Raw genomic sequence first — 21,215 nt, forward strand, 5'->3', positions numbered from 1 at the left:
GAAAGAGCATCTCTTTCTTCTCTTTTCCTCTCTCTCCCTCTCCTCTTTCCCGAAATATCTTTTGAGTGTGTGCTGTGTGCCAGGCTCCAGGTTATTTGCACGAGGTTTTCTCGTGGCGGTGGTGTGTTTTTTCTGTTTCACATGCAGCATGTGGCCCAGATATGCTAGGTTCAGTTCAGTGTGTGCAGTGAAAATGCGTTGACTCAGATGCTACGCATTTGCAATTCTTGGTACTGAGGACTAAGTTTAACTCTCAGACTGTATTCTGAGAAAGAGCTTACACAGCAGTATTTCAGAAGCTGTGTGAGGTCATGAAGTTGTGCCAAACCGTGGGGGAGGGGGCCAGACTCCAATGCAACAAACTGCATGGCCTCTGGTTTTGCAATCTGACTTTTAAAAGTCTTTATTAGTTGAATGAAGAGTTTGGATACGGTGATTACTAAGAGCCTGTCTGGTCCTAAAACTTTATGAGAGTGTAAAACATGGTAGCAAGGGGAACATTTGACACATTTATGAGAACAAAAACGTTTATGTCAATGAATGTAAGTAATTACCAGCTCAGGAGAGCTAGCAGTTAATTTCAAATATGGTCTAAGTGAAACAGCATTTTTCACATATTCAATCTATAAATTTTGGGAGGATATTGGGATAAGAAATGCAGGAGATAGTCCCATCACCTCGCCTCCCTGGGCCTTATTTCCTAGGAGGTTGCTTGAATGATCTTGGTCTCAGGGGCCTGTGGGATACAGCAGCTAGAAGCAGGACCTCGGTCCTTGTCTGCTTTGAAAAAAGAGTTCAGCAAAGAGACAAAGATTGTGAAGCAGGTAAAGCGTTTATTAGAAGTGACATACATGTGAAAGAATCCACAGGTGGACTCAGAGTTTTTCGCCCAATAGGAGTGGCTTAGGTCTCTTATATGGGGGAATTTTCGAGGTCCCGTCAGCCAGTCATCTTGCTCATGTCCATATTTGGTCTGACTCAGGGCCCTCTCCAATGTGCATGCACATCTTTCAGCCAAGATGAATTTTCTAGTGTGAGGGATGAATTTTCTAGAGTGAGGGTTTCTGGGAGGTTGGCAGGACCTATTATGGGCTGGCACCCCTCTCCTTCCTTTGACCCCTGAGGACATGTGACCCCTTCTCACATGTGGTCTGGGATGTCTCCTTGACCACAAGAACAAGAAAAAATGTGATCAGCTTATCTTTTTTATTTTTTTTTAATTTTATTTTATTTTTAAACTTTACATAACTGTATTAGATTTGCCAAATATCAAAATGAATCCGCCACAGGTATACATGTGTTCCCCATCCTGAACCCTCCTCCCTCCTCCCTCCCCATTCCATCCCTCTGGGTCGTCCCAGTGCACCAGCCCCAAGCATCCAGTATCGTGCATCGAACCTGGACTGGCAACTCATTTCATACATGATATTTTACATGTTTCAATGCCATTCTCCCAAATCTTCCCACCCTCTCCCTCTCCCACAGAGTCCATAAGACTGTTCTATACATCACTGTCTCTTTTGCTGTCTCGTACACAGGGTTATTGTTACCATCTTTCTAAATTCCATATATATGCGTTAGTATACTGTATTGGTGTTTTTCTTTCTGGCTTACTTCACTCTGTATAATAGGCTCCAGTTTCATCCACCTCATTAGAACTGATTCAAATGTATTCTTTTTAATGGCTGAATAATACTCCATTGTGTATATGTACCACAGCTTTCTTATCCATTCATCTGCTGATGGACATCTAGGTTGCTTCCATGTCCTGGCTATTATAAACAGTGCTGCGATGAACATTGGGGTACACATGTCTCTTTCCCTTCTGGTTTCCTCAGTGTGTATGCCCAGCAGTGGGATTGCTGGATCATAAGGCATGTCTATTTCCAGTTTTTTAAGGAATCTCCACACTGTTCTCCATAGTGGCTGTACTAGTTTGCATTCCCACCAACAGTGTAAGAGGGTTCCCTTTTCTCCACACCCTCTCCAGCATTTATTACTTGTAGACTTTTGGATCGCAGCCATTCTGACTGGTGTGAAATGGTACCTCATAGTGGTTTTGATTTGCATTTCTCTGATAATGAGTGATGTTGAGCATCTTTTCATGTGTTTGTTAGCCATCTGTATGTCTTCTTTGGAGAAATGTCTATTTAGTTCTTTGGCCCATTTTTTGATTGGGTCATTTATTTTTCTGGAGTTGAGCTGTAGGAGTTGCTTGTATATCCTCGAGATTAGTTGTTTGTCAGTTGCTTCATTTGCTATTATCTTCTCCCATTCTGAAGGCTGTCTTTTCACCTTGCTAATAGTTTCCTTTGATGTGCAGAAGCTTTTAAGGTTAATTAGGTCCCATTTGTTTATTTTTGCTTTTATTTCCAATATTCTGGGAGGTGGGTCATAGAGGATCCTGCTGTGATGTATGTCAGAGAGTGTTTTGCCTATGTTCTCCTCTAGGAGTTTTATAGTTTCTGGTCTTACGTTTAGATCTTTAATCCATTTTGAGTTTATTTTTGTGTATGGTGTTAGAAAGTGTTCTAGTTTCATTCTTTTACAAGTGGTTGACCAGAGTTCCCAGCACCACTTGTTAAAGAGATTGTCTTTAATCCATTGTATATTCTTGCCTCCTTTGTCAAAGATAAGGTGTCCATATGTGCATGGATTTATCTCTGGGCTTTCTATTTTGTTCCATTGATCAATATTTCTGTCTTTGTGCCAGTACCATACTGTCTTGATAACTGTGGCTTTGTAGTAGAGCCTGAAGTCAGGTAGGTTGATTCCTCCAGTTCCATTCTTCTTTCTCAAGATCGCTTTGGCTATTCGAGGTTTTTTGTTTTTCCATACAAATTGTGAAATTATTTGTCCTAGCTCTGTGAAGAATGCTGTTGGTAGCTTGATAGGGATTGCATTGAATCTATAGATTGCTTTGGGTAGTATACTCATTTTCACTACATTGATTCTTCCAATCCATGAACATGGTATATTTCTCCATCTGTTAGTGTCCTCTTTGATTTCTTTCACCAGTGTTTTATAGTTTTCTATATATAGGTCTTTAGATTCTTTAGGTAGATATATTCCTAAGTATTTTATTCTTTCTGTTGCAATGGTGAATGGAATTGTTTCCTTAATTTCTCTTTCTGTTTTCTCATTATTAGTGTATAGGAATGCAAGGGATTTCTGTGTGTTGATTTTATATCCTGCAACTTTACTATAGTCATTGATTAGTTCTAGTAATTTTCTGGTGGAGTCTTTAGGGTTTTCTATGTAGAGGATCATGTCATCTGCAAACAGTGAGAGCTTTACTTCTTCTTTTCCAATTTGGAGTCCTTTTATTTCTTTTTCTGCTCTGATTGCTGTGGCCAAAACTTCCAAAACTATGTTGAATAGTAATGGTGAAAGTGGGTACCCTTGTCTTGTTCCTGACTTTAGAGGAAATGCTTTCAATTTTTCACCATTGAGGATAATGTTTGCTGTGGGTTTGTCATATATAGCTTTGATTATGTTGAGGTATGTTCCTTCTATTCCTGCTTTCTGGAGAGTTTTGATCATAAATGGATGTTGAATTTTGTCAAAGGCTTTCTCTGCATCTATTGAGATAATCATATGGTTTTTATTTTTCAATTTGTTAAAGTGGTGTATTACATTGATTGATTTGCGGATATTGAAGAATCCTTGCATCCCTGGGATAAAGCCCACTTGGTCATGGTGTATGATCTTTTTAATGTGTTGTTGGATTCTGATTGCTAGAATTTTGTTAAGGATTTTTGCGTCTATGTTCATCAGTGATATTGGCCTGTAGTTTTCTTTTTTTGTGGGATCTTTGTCAGGTTTTGGTATTAGGGTGATGGTGGCCTCATAGAATGAGTTTGGAAGCTTACCTTCCTCTGCAATTTTCTGGAAGAGTTTGAGCAGGATAGATGTTAGCTCTTCTCTAAATTTTTGGTAGAATTCAGCTGTGAAGCCGTCTGGACCTGGGCTTTTGTTTGCTGGAAGATTTTTTATTACAGTTTCAATTTCCGTGCTTGTGATGGGTCTGTTAAGATTTTCTATTTCTTCCTGATCGAGTTTTGGAAAGTTGTACTTTTCTAAGAATTTGTCCATTTCTTCCTCGTTGTCCATTTTATTGGCATATAATTGTTGATAGTAGTCTCTTATGATCCTTTGTATTTCTGTGTTGTCTGTTGTGATCTCTCCATTTTCATTTCTAATTTTATTGATTTGATTTTTCTCCCTTTGTTTCTTGATGAGTCTGGCTAATGGTTTGTCAATTTTATTTATCCTTTCAAAGAACCAGCTTTTGGTTTTGTTGATTTTTGCTATGGTCTCTTTTGTTTCTTTTGCATTTATTTCTGCTCTAATTTTTAAGATTTCTTTCCTTCTACTAACCCTGGGGTTCTTCATTTCTTCCTTTTCTAGTTGCTTTAGGTGTAGAGTTAGGTTATTTATTTGACTTTTTTCTTGTTTCTTGAGGTGTGCCTGTATTGCTATGAACTTTCCCCTTAGGACTGCTTTTACCGTGTCCCACAGGTTTTGGGTTGTTGTGTTTTCATTTTCATTCGTTTCTATGCAAATTTTGATTTCTTTTTTGATTTCTTCTGTGATTTGTTGGTTATTCAGCAGCGTGTTGTTCAGCCTCCATATGTTGGATTTTTTAATAGTTTTTCTCCTGTAATTGAGATCTAATCTTACTGCATTGTGGTCAGAAAAGATGCTTGGAATGATTTCTATGTTTTTGAATTTACCAAGGCTAGCTTTATGGCCCAGGATGTGATCTATCCTGGAGAAGGTTCCATGTGCACTTGAGAAGAAGGTGAAATTCATTGTTTTGGGATGAAATGTCCTATAGATATCAATTAGGTCTAACTGGTCTATTGTATCGTTTAAAGTTTGTGTTTCCTTGTTAATTTTCTGTTTAGTTGATCTATCCATAGGTGTGAGTGGGGTATTAAAGTCTCCCACTATTATTGTGTTATTGTTAATTTCTTCTTTCATACTTGTTAGCATTTGCCTTACATACTGCGGTGCTCCCGTGTTGGGTGCATATATATTTATAATTGTTATATCTTCTTCTTGGATTGATCCTTTGATCATTATGTAGTGACCATCTTTGTCTCTTTTCACAGCCTTTGTTTTAAAGTCTATTTTATCTGATATGAGTATTGCTACTCCTGCTTTCTTTTGGTCCCTATTCGCATGGAAAATCTTTTTCCAGCCCTTCACTTTCAGTCTGTATGTGTCCCCTGTTTTGAGGTGGGTCTCTTGTAGACAACATATGCAGGGGTCTTGTTTTTGTATCCATTCAGCCAGTCTTTGTCTTTTGGTTGGGGCATTCAACCCATTTACGTTTAAGGTAATTACTGATAAGTATGACCCCGTTGCCATTTACTTTATTGTTTTGGGTTCGAATTTATACACAATTTTTGTGTTTCCTGTCTAGAGAATATCCTTTAGTATTTGTTGGAGAGCTGGTTTGGTGGTGCAGAATTCTCTCAGCTTTTGCTTGTCTGAAAAGCTTTTGATTTCTCCTTCATACTTGAATGAGATCCTTGCTGGGTACAATAATCTGGGCTGTAGGTTATTTTCTTGCATCATTTTAAGTATGTCTTGCCATTCCCTCCTGGCTTGAAGAGTTTCTATTGAAAGATCAGCTGTTATCCTTATGGGAATTCCCTTGTGTGTTATTTGTTGTTTTTCCCTTGCTGCTTTTAATATTTGTTCTTTGTGTTTGATCTTTGTTAATTTGATTACTATGTGTCTTGGGGTGTTTCGCCTTGGGTTTATCCTGTTTGGGACTCTCTGGGTTTCTTGGACTTGGGTGATTATTTCCTTCCCCATTTTAGGGAAGTTTTCAACTATTATCTCCTCAAGTATTTTCTCATGGTCTTTCTTTTTGTCTTCTTCTTCTGGGATCCCTATGATTCGAATGTTGTAGCGTTTAATATTGTCTTGGAGGTCTCTGAGATTGTCCTCATTTCTTTTAATTCGTTTTTCTTTTATCCTCTCTGATTCATTTATTTCTACCATTCTATCTTCTAATTCACTAATCCTATCTTCTGCCTCTGTTATTCTACTATTTGTTGCCTCCAGAGTGTTTTTAATTTCACTTATTGCATTATTCATTATATATTGACTCTTTTTTATTTCTTCTAAGTCCTTGTTAAACCTTTCTTGCATCTTCTCAATCCTTGCCTCCAGGCTATTTATCTGTGATTCCATTTTAATTTCAAGATTTTGGATCAATTTCACTATCATTATTCGGAATTCTTTATCAGGTAGATTCCCTATCTCTTCCTCTTTTGTTTGGTTTGGTGGGCATTTATCCTGTTCCTTTATCTGCTGGGTATTCCTCTGTCTCTTCATCTTGTTTAAATTGCTGAGTTTGGGGTGTCCTTTCTGTATTCTGGCAGTTTGTGGAGTTCTCTTTATTGTGGCGTTTCCTCACTGTGTGTGGGTTTGTACAGGTGGCTTGTCAAGGTTTCCTGGTTAGGGAAGCTTGTGTCGATGTTCTGGTGGATGGAGATGTATTTCTTCTCTCTCCTTTCGAAGAGTTGGGCTGCTTTTCTGGGTGCCTGATGTCCTCTGCCGGCATTCAGAAGTTGTTTTGTGGAATTTACTCGACGTTTAAATGCTCTTTTGATGAATTTGTGGGGGAGAAAGTGTTCTCCCCGTCCTACTCCTCTGCCATCTTGGCTCCTCCCCTCAGCTTATCTTTTATTCAAGCAGGGCTCTGTTGTTATCTCTTGTTCTGAAGCGTCAGGGGGAGACTGTTTGGAGCTGCTCAGCCTGGGGCCCATCTATCTCCTACCTCAATCCCAAGCCCTGGAAGTGTGTGTAATGCGGGGAGGGGGACACACGTATGCGCTTACACTCACTTGTGTAGATCTGTCTGCTGAGTGAATGTCAGGAGAGGGTGTGTTGTTTATAAAGTCATAGTCAATATCATGAAGGTCAAATAAGTCATCAGTCATAATTTTTAATTTGTTTTAAATTTTCAAATAGCATTAAGGGATCAATCTGTGTGACTTATCAGAAAGTAATCAAAGTAGCCAAAGCCTGAGAAACACTGTTCTAAGAACTTGCAATCTAAAATTTGAAAACAGGAATACAAATATATTTGACAATTTTGGTGCATTGACACCCAGAATGATGTCACTTTTTTTTTGTTGTTGTTGTTTTTGTTTTTTTTGTTTTTTTTTTTTGTATATATATATAGATTTATTTATTTATATAAAAAGACCAATAGCAGTATGTTATGCATCAATAGCAGCAACAGCTTTTCCAAGTTCTGCAGTCATCTGAACAAAATTATAGAGACATCCAGCACACTCCATTAAAAAAAAAAAAAAAAAGTAAAAAAACCAAAACCTCAGAAAACAGCAAAGTTCTGTTACTGTTGTGGTACCTGGCACCATTTTTTTTTTTTTAATTACGTTTCTCAATCATCATCTGGAAAGAAAACATTCTAGAATAACGTCATTAAAAACAGATCTGATAAAGCACGGTCACTACTACATATCATAAAGCAGGTACAAGATATTTTACATTCACAGAGGTATGATACAGTACTGTCCTACATCTATAATACTAGAGGATATAATTAAAAAGGCATTATTTGAGACTTGATTCTACTTTTCCAGCAGAGGGCCCAAAGGATGGTTATGACACAGCTCTGGTATAGAAATGCACCTTCTTAGATAGGATTTCCTTTCTTTATTGGCATAGTTCTAGGTACTCGCTGCTCTTCATGAACATCAGCTAAAAACCGTTTAAAAAAATAAACAAAAACCAACCATTGGATTCATACAAAGATGACTGAGGAGAGGCAAGCAGGACTCAACCTAAGTAGTATTTGACCAACTCCGTCATGTCTGAATGGTTAAGAGCTTCATGGAAGAAAGGAGATGCCAAGTAGCACTTCAAAGCTTTGGGCCACAACCAAAACACAGCATCATTTCAAACAGAAGCAGCAGCCAAACACTGCCCACTTGGATATGTTCAAGGATGTTGATGTCAGTATTTCATCATCTGCTCACTCATCCAGGAAGAAGGGGAGATCAGTTACTGTACTTTGATTGTGTTCAACTCAATCACCATGTTACAAAAATAGCAAGCTGCCATAATAAAAAATAAGGCTCCTCTATCCAGCACCAGTTATCTTCTGTTCTTCACCACCAAGCCCATAAATGCTATAACCATATTCCAAGAACATGAGGGAGCACAGAAACCACATCTGAAAAGCATCCATCCCTGTGTGGTGGGATTTGGGTTGATATTTTTTTTCTTGGTGTGTGTGTTTGTGCTTTTTTATATTTTCCAAACTTTCTAGCATGGAAATTAACTGCTTTTATAGTGAAAGAGAAAACAATACATGTTGTTCCATGATTTGGACTTCAACCAGAAATAGCATTAAGTATAGACTTGCCCTCAATCATTTCAAATTATATTAATCAGTTAGCTTGAATGCTTAGCTTCTAGTTAACAGTATTTCCTGATTAATTGGAGGTTAATTGGAAAACATTACTTAATAGGAGTCTTTCCACAGTGTGTTTCCACTAACGGAGACTGTAGCTGGATGTTGTTTTGATCGTCAAGGCTCCTGTGATGTCTGGAAGCTGCAGACTGAGCAAAGAATCACACATCTACCTGAAGACCATTTCCTGTTGCAGACAGAAGAACCCCGGGCCTCCAGGCCTACTCTGGAGCCACACACCGTGCGCTCTCTTTGTTACCTGTCATTCCCGTACTCTGCTCAGTTTTTTCATACAAATGAGTGGATTTGACAAATTGACATATAAGAGACCTCTCAGCTGTAGCAAGCTGTGTCTTATAAAATTCAGTTAAGTTTTTCCGTCACTTACAAATTTGTTCATTAAATATTTACTGAGTATTTACTATTCCCGAGGACTGTTCTAGATATCTGGGATACGCCAGAGAACAAAAACGGACGAAGATCCTTGTCCTTGTGAAACTTGTGTTCTAGCAGAGGAACCTCAAAATAAATAGACTTAAAAATAAGGTTGTTATTTTACAATAACTTACTTATTGTAATGTGTTAGTAAATAATATAGTATGGTAGACAGTAAAAACATACTGTGTTACAAACTACCCCAAATCTTAGTGATGTAAAACAACCAATTTATCATGCATGTTGAGTCAGTGGATCAGGAATTTGGACAGGATACAGCAGGGATAGTCTGTCTCTACACCGTGATGTCTGAAGCCTTGACTTGGAAGGCTCTATGGCTTAGGGCTGAAGTGGTCTGGAAGTGTCTTCACTCACATAGCTACCAGCTGATGTAGGCTGTCATCCGGGATCTCAGCCTCTTCAGGTAGCCTGGCTTCTTCACAGCATGCTTGCCTCAAGATCCTTGAACTTCTTCCGTGGTGGTGCAGGGCTCCATCGGTGAGCCTGCTAGCGAATAAAGTGGCAAGTGTGTTACCCCTTGTGACCTACACTTGGACACCACACAGAACATTCTTACCACCTTCTATTGGTTATAAGCAAGCAATAACTGCCTGCATTCTACAGAAGAGGAATTAGACTCCATCCCTTTTTAAAAAATGTATGTTATTGCTATTTATTTGACTGCACCAGGTCTTTGTTGCGGCACGTGGGGTCTTCTGCTTTCTTTGTGGCATGAGGGGTCTTTTCATTGCAGCACATGAGCTCTTAGTTTGTAGCATGTGGGATCTTGGTTCCCTGACCAGGGATCAAGCCCAGGCTGCCTGCATTGGGAGTGCAGAATCTTAGCCACTTGGACACTTAGCCACCAGGGAAGTCCCTAGACTCCATCTCTTGTTGAAGGGAGGGGCAGCTGCAAGATTCTAAAAGGTAATACAAAACAGGAGCAATTGGAAAATATAATCTGTGGCTTATACAATCTTCCACAAGTAAGTACCATGGGAAATGAAAGAGTACAAGGAAGGGAGAGGGTATATTCCAGGAACATGAAATGAAGGAGGTTCCAACCCTAAACAGACTGAAAGGGCCATCTTTAATTATGAGATGTGAGCAGAGACTTTGTGAAAAATATCCAGAGGAAAAGAGTCCAGATCAAGGGAGTAATATATCTGGCATGTACATGGAGGTCATGGAGTGAGTAGAGTGCGCATGGAGAAAAAGTAATAGAAGGTGTAGTTGGAAAAATAAAGGGGGCTGGACCAAATAGTGCCTTTTAAGCCATTATAAGGACTTTAGGCTTTTACTCTGAATGGGATAGAAAGCCACTGCAGAGCTTTGAGAAGATAAGTGATAATTTCCTGACGTTATTTTGAAAGACTGATTCTAGTTACTATTTGAAGAATGGAAACAAAGGAAAGAACATGTAAAAGTAGAGAAACCAGTTGAGAGGCCACGGCAGTAGCTCGGTGACTCACCTGGACTGTGGCAGCAGGGGTGGTGAGAAGTGGTTGCACTATGCATGTATTTTAAGAGCCAACAGACACATTATACATGGCAACTGAGGGAAACAGAGGAGTCGAGGGTAACTCCAGGGCTGTTATCTGAGACACTGGAAGAATGGAGTTGCCACCAGTGGAGATGGGAACCTGCAGGTGGAACAGTGAGGATAAGGAAGGAATGGGGAGTTGCTTTTTGAACTAAGCTGTCCAATAGATATCCTAGCGGAGATGGAAAGTGGGTAGCTAGATGTATGAGATAGGAATTTGGGAAAGAAGCCTGGACTTTGGAGAAAATCTGGGGAATCATTGACATAGAGATGATATGTGGCTGTTCAAAGTCAGTGAGTATAGACAGAGATGAGGACCAAGGACTCAGTCTCACAGAATTTCGACTGTAAGATGTTAAAGCACTTTTCCTGGACCAGGCATTGTACTGGTCTCTGGGAACTGAGGAGACAAGATAGAGTCTTTGCCTTATGGGGAAAGTGAAAGTTGTTCAGTCATGTCTGACTCTTTGTGACCCCATGGACTATACAAGCCATGGAACTCCCCAGGCCAGAATACTGGAGTGGGTAGCCTTTCCCTTTACTAGGGGATCTTCCCAACCCAGGGATCGAACCCAGGTCTCCCGCACTGCAGGCAGATTCTTTACCAGCTGAGCCACAAGGGAAGCCCAAGAATATTGGAGTGGGTAGCCTATCCCTTCTCCAGCAGATCTTGACCCAGGAATCAAACCGGGGTGTCCTGCATTGCAGGCAGATTCTTTACCAACTGAGCTCATAGAGCTTATTCTTAGAGATGGGCATATAAACTGACTAGTTCACTATTTAGTAAAATGCCACAATAGAGGCATCCTCAGAGCACTATCCAGTCCCGTCACTTCATGGAAAATAGATGGGGAAACAATGAACACAGTGTCAGACTTTATTTTCTTGGACTCCAAAATCACTGCAGATGGTGACTGCAGCCATGAAATTAAAAGACGCTTGCTCCTTGGAAGAAAAGCTATGACAACCCTAGACAGCATATTAAAAAGCAAAGACATTTATTAATTGACAAAGGTCTGTCTAGTCAAAGCTGTGGTTTTTCCAGTAGTCATGTATGGATGTGAGAGTTGGACCATAAAGAAAGCTGAGCACCAAAGAATTGATGCTTTTGAACTATGGTGTTGGAGAAGACTCTTGAGAGTCCCTTGGACTACAAGGAGATCAAACCAGTCAATCCAAAAGAAAATCATTCCTGAATATTCACTGAAAGGACTGATGCTAAAGCTGCAGCTTCAGTACTTTGGCCACTTGATATGAAGAACTGACTCACTGGAAAAGACCCTGATGCTGGGAAAGATTGAAGGCAGGAGGATAAGGGGATGACAGAGGATGAGATAGTTGAATGGCGTCACCGACTCGATGGATATGAGTTTGAGCAACCTCACAAAGAGTCACAAGGAGTTGGACATGACTGAGCGACTGAACTGAACGAAGTGCTATCAGAACCCGTGGAGGTGGCATGCATTGAGCCTAGCCTGAGAGGTTAGATGGCAGTGGCTTTCTGGAAGACATGAAGTCTAAGTCAAAGCTGAAGAAATAGGAGGGAGCATAGAGGGAGATGAGACTGGAATTGTTAAGCAGGCATGGGGTTGGGGCAAGGGGGTCTTGTCAGGCTGAGGAGTTTGAATTTTACTCCAGGAGTAATGGGGAGCTGCTGAAAAAAGCAGGATTTTTTAAGTTGGATTCACATTTTGGATGCAACTCTTTGTCATAGACCAGAGCAGGGGAACCAGAGACAGGTAGGCAGCTGGAACAGTAATTCAAGGAAAGTATGAAGTTGCTTGAACCAGGAGACTGGGCCCTGAGCCCAGACAAGCCCACACACATTCTTTCACATAGAGCCATAAAATCATCTTGTTCTCTTGAGCATGTAAACTTGAATATATATTTTAAGTTCAGTGACTTGAAATAATGCATGAACGGTCCTGAACTGAGAGTCAGAATGCCTAGGTTCAAGTCCTGTCTCTTTCGTTAAGTATCTGGGTGACCTTGGGCCAGTTACTCCTCCTCTCCGGGCCTCCCTTTTCATATTTATGCAATGAGAGTGAAGGCATTGGTCAAAGGGATCCAAAGAATGTTCTGTCCATTTAGAGTTGGGAGTCTCAGTAGGAACCAGTTGTCCAGGCCAGGTGGCTCCTCCATCCTACCCGTATCTCCACTAGACTTCACTCTCTGGGGCTCCCACCCTGCTAGTTATGTCTCAAGCCTTAGCTACCATGACTGACCGGAGGGCCTTGTGTTCCTAAGTACTCAAGGAGGCCTAAGGCAAATTAACTGCACTTCCCATACAGATCTGAGTCTTAGAAGAAGCTTCCAACATTGACTGCATGTTAGAATTACCCAGGGAAGTTTTAAGAACACCAACACCCAGGCCGTCTTTCAGACTAATTACATCAGAATCTCTGAAAGTGGGATCCAGGGATCAATATTTTCTAAGCTTTCCAGATGACTCTAATGTACTTTCAAGGTAGAGTCGCTGGTCTCAGGAGACCCATGGAGTCCCCAGCACTTGCCTTGCTTGTGCCCACAGACCCCTGCCCTCACCTGCAGAACTGACTATGGAAGCATGTGGTGAGCCCTCAGATCGTTGCCTATAGAAGCATGTGGTGAGCCCTCAGATCTACCCTGCTGTTGGAACACAGCCACATTAAAGTCAAGGGGCTTCTGCACATGATCTTGGATCTCAGAGTCTTCCTTCCTCCCCTTCCTATCACCCCCAGCCCAAATTCCCCCAGATTCCCCCAGTTATAAAACAGAAACCCTAAGCATACCATCAAATGTTAACAGATGTTGACTGGAGAGTTAGGTTTGTCTGTGAGTCCTAGAACCCCAGCCACCATCAGGGTCAGCTGAATATCAAGTTTGGGAAGGATGCTGGGAAAGAAGATGCGGTGACTTTGTGATGGAGAGAAGGAAGAGAATTGTGTTAATCCCAGTCCAATCCAGGCAGCCTGTTGTCATAATGAATAGAACAAGCCCAGTAGGGAAACCAGAAGGTATCTGGTTATTACAGCTCCATTAAGACTATTTAAGGCAACAAGGAACAGCTGTGAGGCATATGATACAGCCTAATGAAGAGCAAACATTTGTTCATCTTCCAGCTCTGGGCACGCTGTGTGTGTGGCTTGTGTGTGGTGAGGCCAGTGGCCAGTGTTGCCATCTTTGTTAGTCGTCTGTGGGTGGTGTTGGGCGGGCAGCTTTGATGGAGTGTAACCATGGAGAAAGATGCTTCAAATCACCCCCAGGTGCCCTCTGCTCTGCTCAGAGCCACCCAAGCAGAGACAGAGCTGACCTTCTGCTTCTACAGCTTTTTTTTTTTTTTTCTCCCTTCACTTGGTAAGAGAGTCACAAAACATCCCACTGTAGGTAACCTCTGGGTTCTGGTCCAGCTCTTCAATTTGCAAATGAGTGATTCTAGGGTAAGGACACAGGGAATTAGTGGCAGAAGCCCAAATCATCAAAGGGAATACCATGCTTGCTCTCCAGCTCTGGAAACTCAATGACCAAAATACAAAGACCTGATTCCACCTGCTTATTTCAGTCCACGTTCCATGGATTAAAATAAGGAGAAAGTGGGCCATTTCCAGAGGTGCCCCAAACACATTATATGGTTTGAGACTTGTAAGTTTTCCCTATTAAGAAAGGGCTTATGTGCAAGAGACTGTTAACTGAAACTTTTCCTTTGAGCTTATTTTTATTTTTCCGCTTGGTATTCTGTTTACAACATAGCAAATAGATATTTTCTATTTAATTGGAACCCTCCCCAATCAAAGGAGTAATTTTGAGGTGCTACGATAGAAAACTATCTCAACTGAGAATCAATCCCTGGTTCTCAATTTGCCCCTGACACGATGGGTAGACTTGTGTGAGACTCTTCCATCTCTGGGTCCATGTTTCATCTTCTGTGAAATGTTTGATTATATATCATGGACTCCTGAAGCCTGATGATACATGCTTATGCTTCATTTGGCCAGAAACATTTATTGAGTACCTACTGAGTACCTTACACTGAGTAGAGTACTGGGCATAGTTAGAAAGAAAAAAAGCGGTGAAGACCCTACTTTAAAGGAAGCACATGGTCTTACCACACCATGTAATTATATAAAAGAACTCTAGTTAGCATCCTTTGAGAAAGGGCAGTCCAGGGTGAAAGCAGGTTTTGTTGTTTAGTTTTGCTTTTTGTCAGTTAATACTTCAAGAACAATCAGAAAGTTTCTAAAAGATGAGACACTGAGTTGAGGAAAAGAAGAAGGCTGGGTTGAGAAAAAGCATGCGTGACAGAGCAAACCACACATTTAGGGGCCAGAAACAAAGGGATTGAAATACTGCAAGTCACCTCTTACATGGGAAACAAAGATGCCTGTCTAGGAAATGAGAAAACTCAAAATGAAACTAGTTGGGGAGATAAACAGGAAGTTTTCACAGTTTTTCTGAACAGAATTAACCAAAAAAAAAAAAATTAACTAACATGGCCTTTGCCAGTTCACCCCTTAATTCGCTGCTGCTGCTAAGTCACTTCAGTCGTGTCCGACTCTGTGCAACCCCATAGACAGCAGCCCACCAAGCTTCCCCGTCACTGGGATTCTCCAGGTAAGAACACTGGAGTGGGTTGCCATTTCCTTCTCCAATGCATGAAAGTAAAAAGTGAAATTCTAGTTGATCTCAAGTTTAGGGGAGAGCTGTTGACACAGAGACACCCTCCCAAAAGCTCACATGTGAAGATGGAGAAAATGTGTGGACAGGGCCAACAGGTTATAGCTTGGGATGGGATGCAGGGGTCTCCCAGATCACAGACTCAGGGATGGGAGGAATAGAGGTATCCTAGTATGAGCTTTCCCAGCAAACCACAGGCCTCTTGGAGGTAAAGCCAGCATCTTGCTCTTCTCTCTTCTCTGAAACATCTGGAAAATAGTATAGTAATACCAGATATTAATGTAATTGATTTGCAAAGTACTGATGAAAACAATTTATGAATAAGAATAGTTCCATCCAGAACTTCCCTGGTGGTCCAGTGGTTAAGAATCTGCCTGCCAATGTAGGGGAGACAGGTTCCATTCCTGATCCAGGAAGATCCCACATGCCACAAGGCAACTTAAGCCTGTGCACGGAACTGCTGAGCCCGCACTCTAGACCCACGAGCTGCACCTGCTGAGCTCGCGCACCCTGGACCCCATGCTCAGCCACATAAGAAGCCCGAGATGGCTGGATGGCATCACCGACTCAACAGACATGAGTTTGAGTAAACTCAGGGAGTTCGCGATGGTCAGGGAGGCCTGGTGTGCTGCAGTCCATGGGGTCGCAAAGTGTCAGACACGGCTGAGCAACTGAACTGAGCTGAACTGAACACCACAAGTAAAGAGTATACCTCAGTCACCTCAGCTAGAGGTACCCAGCATGCAGCAACAGAGACCAGCACAGCCAAAAAAAAAAAAAAAAAATATATATATATATATATATATATTTTTTTTTTTAAGAAAAGAATAGTTCCATTCAGAAAGTTAAAAAGCAGTATTTTTTAAAGAAACCGACACAGAAAGACCCTTATTCCATGGGCTATCTCTGTAGGTGTGTCGAGTGTCTTTAGGGTCAGTCTTCCCCAGGAATTTGCTGTTTCCATCTACCTTCCTGCCCAAAGCAGTGGTCCTTTTTTATTTATATGTATGATTTTATTTATGTATTTGTGTGTGACTTTGCTGGGTCTTCCTTACTGCGTGGGCTTTGCTCTAGTAGCGAGCAGGGGCTCCTCTTCATTGTCATGCACAGGCTTCTTATCACTGTGGCTTCTTTTGCTGCAGAACCCAGACTCTAGGGCACCTGGGCTTCAGTTGTTCTGGTTCCCAGGTTCTAGAGCACAGGCTCAGTAGTTGTGGTACACAGGCTTAGTTTCTCTATGGCGTATGGGATCATCCCAGACCAGGGATCAAACCCATGTCTCCTGCACTGGCAGGCAGATTCTTTATGACCAAGCCCCCAGAACAGTGGTTCTTAAACGGTGCTATGTGTCAGAACCACCTGGAGTTAGTAAAGAACACTGAGACACTGGTTCCCTGATGCAGGACAGGGTGCAGGCCTCTGCATTCTACCCAATTCTCTAGACTATCTGGATCCCTACCAAAGTGTGAGAACCACTGACCTAAAATTTGTCATTTAAAGGAAATCGTGTCGCTTTTAATGGGGCCTTTTAAAGAGAGCTCTGTGACTCTCTATGCAGACACACGTTCAACTCTTCTGCTTGTTCCAAGCTTCTGTCACAGACAAATACCCCCATCTTGCTGCCATCTGATTTTCAACTCAGCATCTCCTGCCGAACTCATAAATTACCGTCTACTTAGTGACACGGCACACAATAATATTTGCTCTCCTGATGCCACTCTGAGCAGACGTCATTAGTCATCCTCCCCTGCCTTCTCTGTCCACATTTATAATCTCTGAGGTGTGCTCTTTTCAGCAGAGGAGGAGGCATTTGTTGAAAGCATGGCCTCTGCCAGGGCCACTGCTAACTCAAAGAGCACCTTAGAGTGAAATAGCAAAAAATACACCTGTCTCAAGATACTTGACTTTATCACCTTCCGGAAAATGTTCATAATATGTACAGAAATCTCTCATGCCTACCAGATGCATGGTGTTCACTTAGGTGTGATGATTTTGAGTTATGTACAACCTGTACAACCATCCGTGATGTCTCTTGCCATCTATCAGCTAACCATGGTCTTCAGTAAACATGGGTATTTATCAAACTCTTGGACCACAGTTGAGACCAGACCTTAGGCTTCCAATGACCGATGAAACTCCTTCTCACTCCCTGAATATGTGTCTTGCCTGTACCTAGGGTGACCAACTTGTCCCAGTTTGTTTGGGGTGGTCCCTGGTTTTTTTTATTTTTGCTTTTATTTATTTTTTTCCAAACTTTTTATTTTGTGTTGGGGTATAGCCAATTAGCACTGTTGTGATGGTTTCAAGTGAACAGCAAAGGGACTCAGCCATCCATATACATGTATCCATTCTCCCCCAAATTCCCCTGCCATCCAGGCTGCCACATAACGCTGAGTAGAGTTCCATGCGCTGTACAACAGATCCTCATTGGTTATCCATTTTAAATATAGCAGTGTGCATGTGACCTCAGGATGGTCCCGGTTTTAAACAAAAGTCCTGCATCCTGGGAACCCCTTTCGTCTGAGGCAAACCAGGAAGGATGTTCAGGGAGCCCCCTGTCTTTGATCTGGTGACAATAAACTGTATGTTTCTGCTCAGTAGGAAGCAGAAGAATGAATTCTGGGAGTGAGCCCAGGAGGCTTGATAGCTTATCCTTGGGGCGGAAGAGTCTGAATACCTGTCATGTGCCAGCTACCTGTGAGCACTATCTCTGGTCGTCACTAATCATCGTAAAACTCCAGGGGTGTATTATGTTTAATTTATTAATACATGCTACAATATTTATTGGAGGGATGCAGTGTGTACAGTTCTATGAGTTTAAACAAATGCATGGAGTCATGTAAACACCCAAACAATCAGGATACAGAAGAGTTCCATCAGCAAAAGATTCCCGTGCTGCCCCTGTGTAGTCAACTCCTCCCCTCTGCCCCTCACCTGAAGGTTTCATTATTGACTTGTCAGAAAAGTTCATTGAGACTTGGAGTGGTGAAATGATTGGCAGTAAAAATATGCAAACACTCTAGTCTGTCTGCCTTTTGCAAAGCTCTGCCTGTCCCTGTCTCATATGCATGGCAAGAGATTTTTTTTTCACGCTATACATGAGGGAAAGACCCAGGTAAGATGGTTCCTCCTTGGTGAAGACTGTCCAGGGTCTTCCCTGCACCAGAAGAGTGGAATAATGGGGAGAGTCATGGGATCTCCTGCCCAGGGAAAACCTGGCAGGGTGGGCTTATCCTGGAGGAAGCAAGCCCTCAGCTGTGCCCTGGAATGTCAGGCAGGAACCACCTGGTCAGCAGTGCCTGGCCCTGGTTTTGCTGCATGCCAGGGCATATCATACCCAATTATCTCCAGGGTTATAGCCAGGCTGAAGGGAGTAAGGAGGGCATCGTAGCTGTAACAGAATCTGCTACGGTTAGTGGATGAACAGGTGAAAGGAATGGATCAGGGCACTCAGCTGTGGATCGGAAGTGAGCTGCTCTTGGAAGCCCTGTGTCCTGATGTCTCACTGCTGGGGGCCTAACTCAAGGAGGCTTGAGAGAATGTCCAAAAAAGGGTGGCAAGTTTCAGAAAAGACTTTCATATTTCAATAGGACCAAGCCAATAGGTAGGAAGAGGAATCAGCCAGGCAAGCATGAGGGCCAATTCTCAGTTCTAACAGGAAATTGAAGTGTGAATGGGGGAAACCATGGTAGCTTATAGAGTGCTATGATTCAGCAGAGTGGGGCAGTAGAAGCCTGAGACATGTGGTCAGGGGATCCGAGCTCCCACTGGCTCCAGAGGACCTCAGCTCCATGACTGGGAGGGATGGTGAGTGGGTGGGTGGGTGGAATGCAACCAAAAGAAGAGTTGATCTGGGACAAGTAATAGGTGATAATCTTATCCTGCAGTCTATGAAGCCTGTCAAGAAGGATAAAGGGAGGGTTCAAGAGGCAAGTGCTCTTAGCCACTTGTCATGATGCTGGTACTGGTTAGCCTCCCTATTTAAAAAAAAAAAAAAATGTCCAAAGTATCCCCATTGACTTAAAATATCTCGTATCTTTGGCCGTGGTTCACAAGACCTCAACTGAGCAACACACCATCCTCATTATATGTCACTTACGTTCTCTCAACTCTGGAGAGCCTCCCTTCAAGTTCCAGAACACACCAACCTCATTCCATCTCAGGGCCACTGTACCCACTGTCATTCTGGAACATTCTTCCCCCAGCTCTTGTCACGGCTGGCTTCTGCTTATCATCTATTTTTCAGCTCAACTGTGAGACCTACTGGAGTTGAACAATCTAGACTTAGGAACTGTGGGACATCTCAGGAAGAGGATGTCAGAAAGGACTTCTAGGACATGGGCTGTGTTAGGCGATGTGGGGCTTTGTTCTATTGGACACCATCAGGAAGTGGTAGGATTGGGTACCTTAGTAAATCTTATTAGAAGAGGCACAAGCTTGAGGCTAAAGCTGGAATTGGCACAAGGAGCAGCAGTCACTCATAGGAGCCAGGATAGGGGTGGGTTTTGGCGTGGACAGTATTCCTGCCTTTGTTTATGTTAGAATAGGCTTTATTGGTAGCTCAGATGGTAAAGAATCCATCTGTAGTACTGAAGACCTTGGTTCAATCCCCAAGTCAGGAAGATCCCCTGGAGAAGGGAACGGTTACCCACTCTAGTATTCTTGCCTGGAGAATTCCATGGAGAGAGGAGCCTATTGGGCTACAATCCATGAGGTCAGAAAGAGTCGGACACAACTGAGCAACCAAGCGTAACCACAGAGTGGTCATGTTTTTGCCTTGCTCCATCTGGGTCTCAGGGTTGCCGTGTCTGATGTTGGCATTCAGGGAAATTATGTTCAGCAGGAAAGCACCAAGGTCCAGCTGGGAGTGCCAGGCCAGCTCCCAGAAGTCAGGGGCTGTGCTTTTCCTTCTCAAATGTCACTTTTTCAGAGTCCTGCCCGATTCAGCCAGCCTAACTTGGTCCCTTATCCTGAGCCACTGTCTATCCCAGGACTTTGTTTGCTGCCTTTGTAGCACTTGTCATAAGTAAGAATTATCTTGTTCATTGTTTGCACCTTCATACAACTAGACAAAAAGCCCGTGAGATCTCATCTGCCATGTCCATTTTTATTATTTCTGGGACCTAGCACAGTCCTGGCACTCAGATTGTCACCAGGAAAGAAAGGAAAGAAGAAGGGGTAAAGAGAAGGTGAGCTCACCTGATATGTATTCTTGGGTCAGTCATTTCCTGTTTCCGGACCTCACTGTGCTGATCTGAATCCTTTTGAGGATTCAGTGGTTGCTACAGCTGCCTCCAGAGAGGCAGGCATCCCCAAATGTACCTTGTAGGACTGAAAAAACCTGACCGCCTGAGAAAAGCAACACCAGAGGAGTTGGAAGCATTTCCACACTCAAGGAAAAGTGTAAAAATAGAGCTCAGCACTCTCAGGAGAAGTGGGTGAGAAAAGGAAAGTGGAGATTGATAATGGATGAATGTAATGAGATGGCAATTTTGGTTTCAAAAGAATGTGATTAGCTCCTAATGACTGCCACCATTCCCTGGTCAATCTACTGTAACTAGCCACTAATGCAAAAATAATGCCCCTCAGCTGGCTCACTTTGAAGATGGAGAGGAGTCTCCCTTTCATACTTTCACCCCCTTGTGTTTTTTCCCTTCCTAAGATTATCCCCTATTAGACTATAGCTCCCTAAAAATGGAAATGGATGTGTGATCAAAGTCTGCAATTTAAGGAGTCATAACCACTCCCTCCTGGACAGCTCCGCGGTGTTTCCTCTCTGCCTTTGTCAACATCATCCCAGCCCCCGGGCCCACCCATTCTCCTTCATCCACCCCACTCCCCACCCCCCAACCAGGGGGACACAGACGCTCCCAGAGCTGTGCCAGCAGTCTCTGTGGTCTCTACGGAGAAGTGCCACTCAGCACAACTCATCAGGACCATTTAGGGTTTTTCAGAGGAGATCGCCACACTGGGTTTATCCTGAAGAGCATGGCCTGGATAAGGACTGCCAAACTATGCCATCCTGGGCCCCAGATGGACATATGCCTGTGTTCACCCAGGGGGTGGACGGGGACATTCATTAACCTCTGCAATGTCACAGTGCAGAGGGAGCATTCAAGG

The 21,215-nt window shown here is 42.5% G+C and overlaps 1 protein-coding gene across 12 annotated transcripts in view; it reads left to right on the forward strand.

Moving 5' to 3' along the window:
• The window catches only part of PTPRT (protein tyrosine phosphatase receptor type T), a 1,155,381-nt gene that overhangs the window by 1,058,883 nt on the left and 75,283 nt on the right, over positions 1-21,215 (forward strand). The gene's annotated exons all lie outside the window — the stretch shown is intronic.

Source organism: Bubalus bubalis, chromosome 14 (genome assembly GCF_019923935.1).
Source record: "Bubalus bubalis isolate 160015118507 breed Murrah chromosome 14, NDDB_SH_1, whole genome shotgun sequence".
NCBI classification, from domain to species: Eukaryota; Metazoa; Chordata; class Mammalia; order Artiodactyla; family Bovidae; genus Bubalus; species Bubalus bubalis.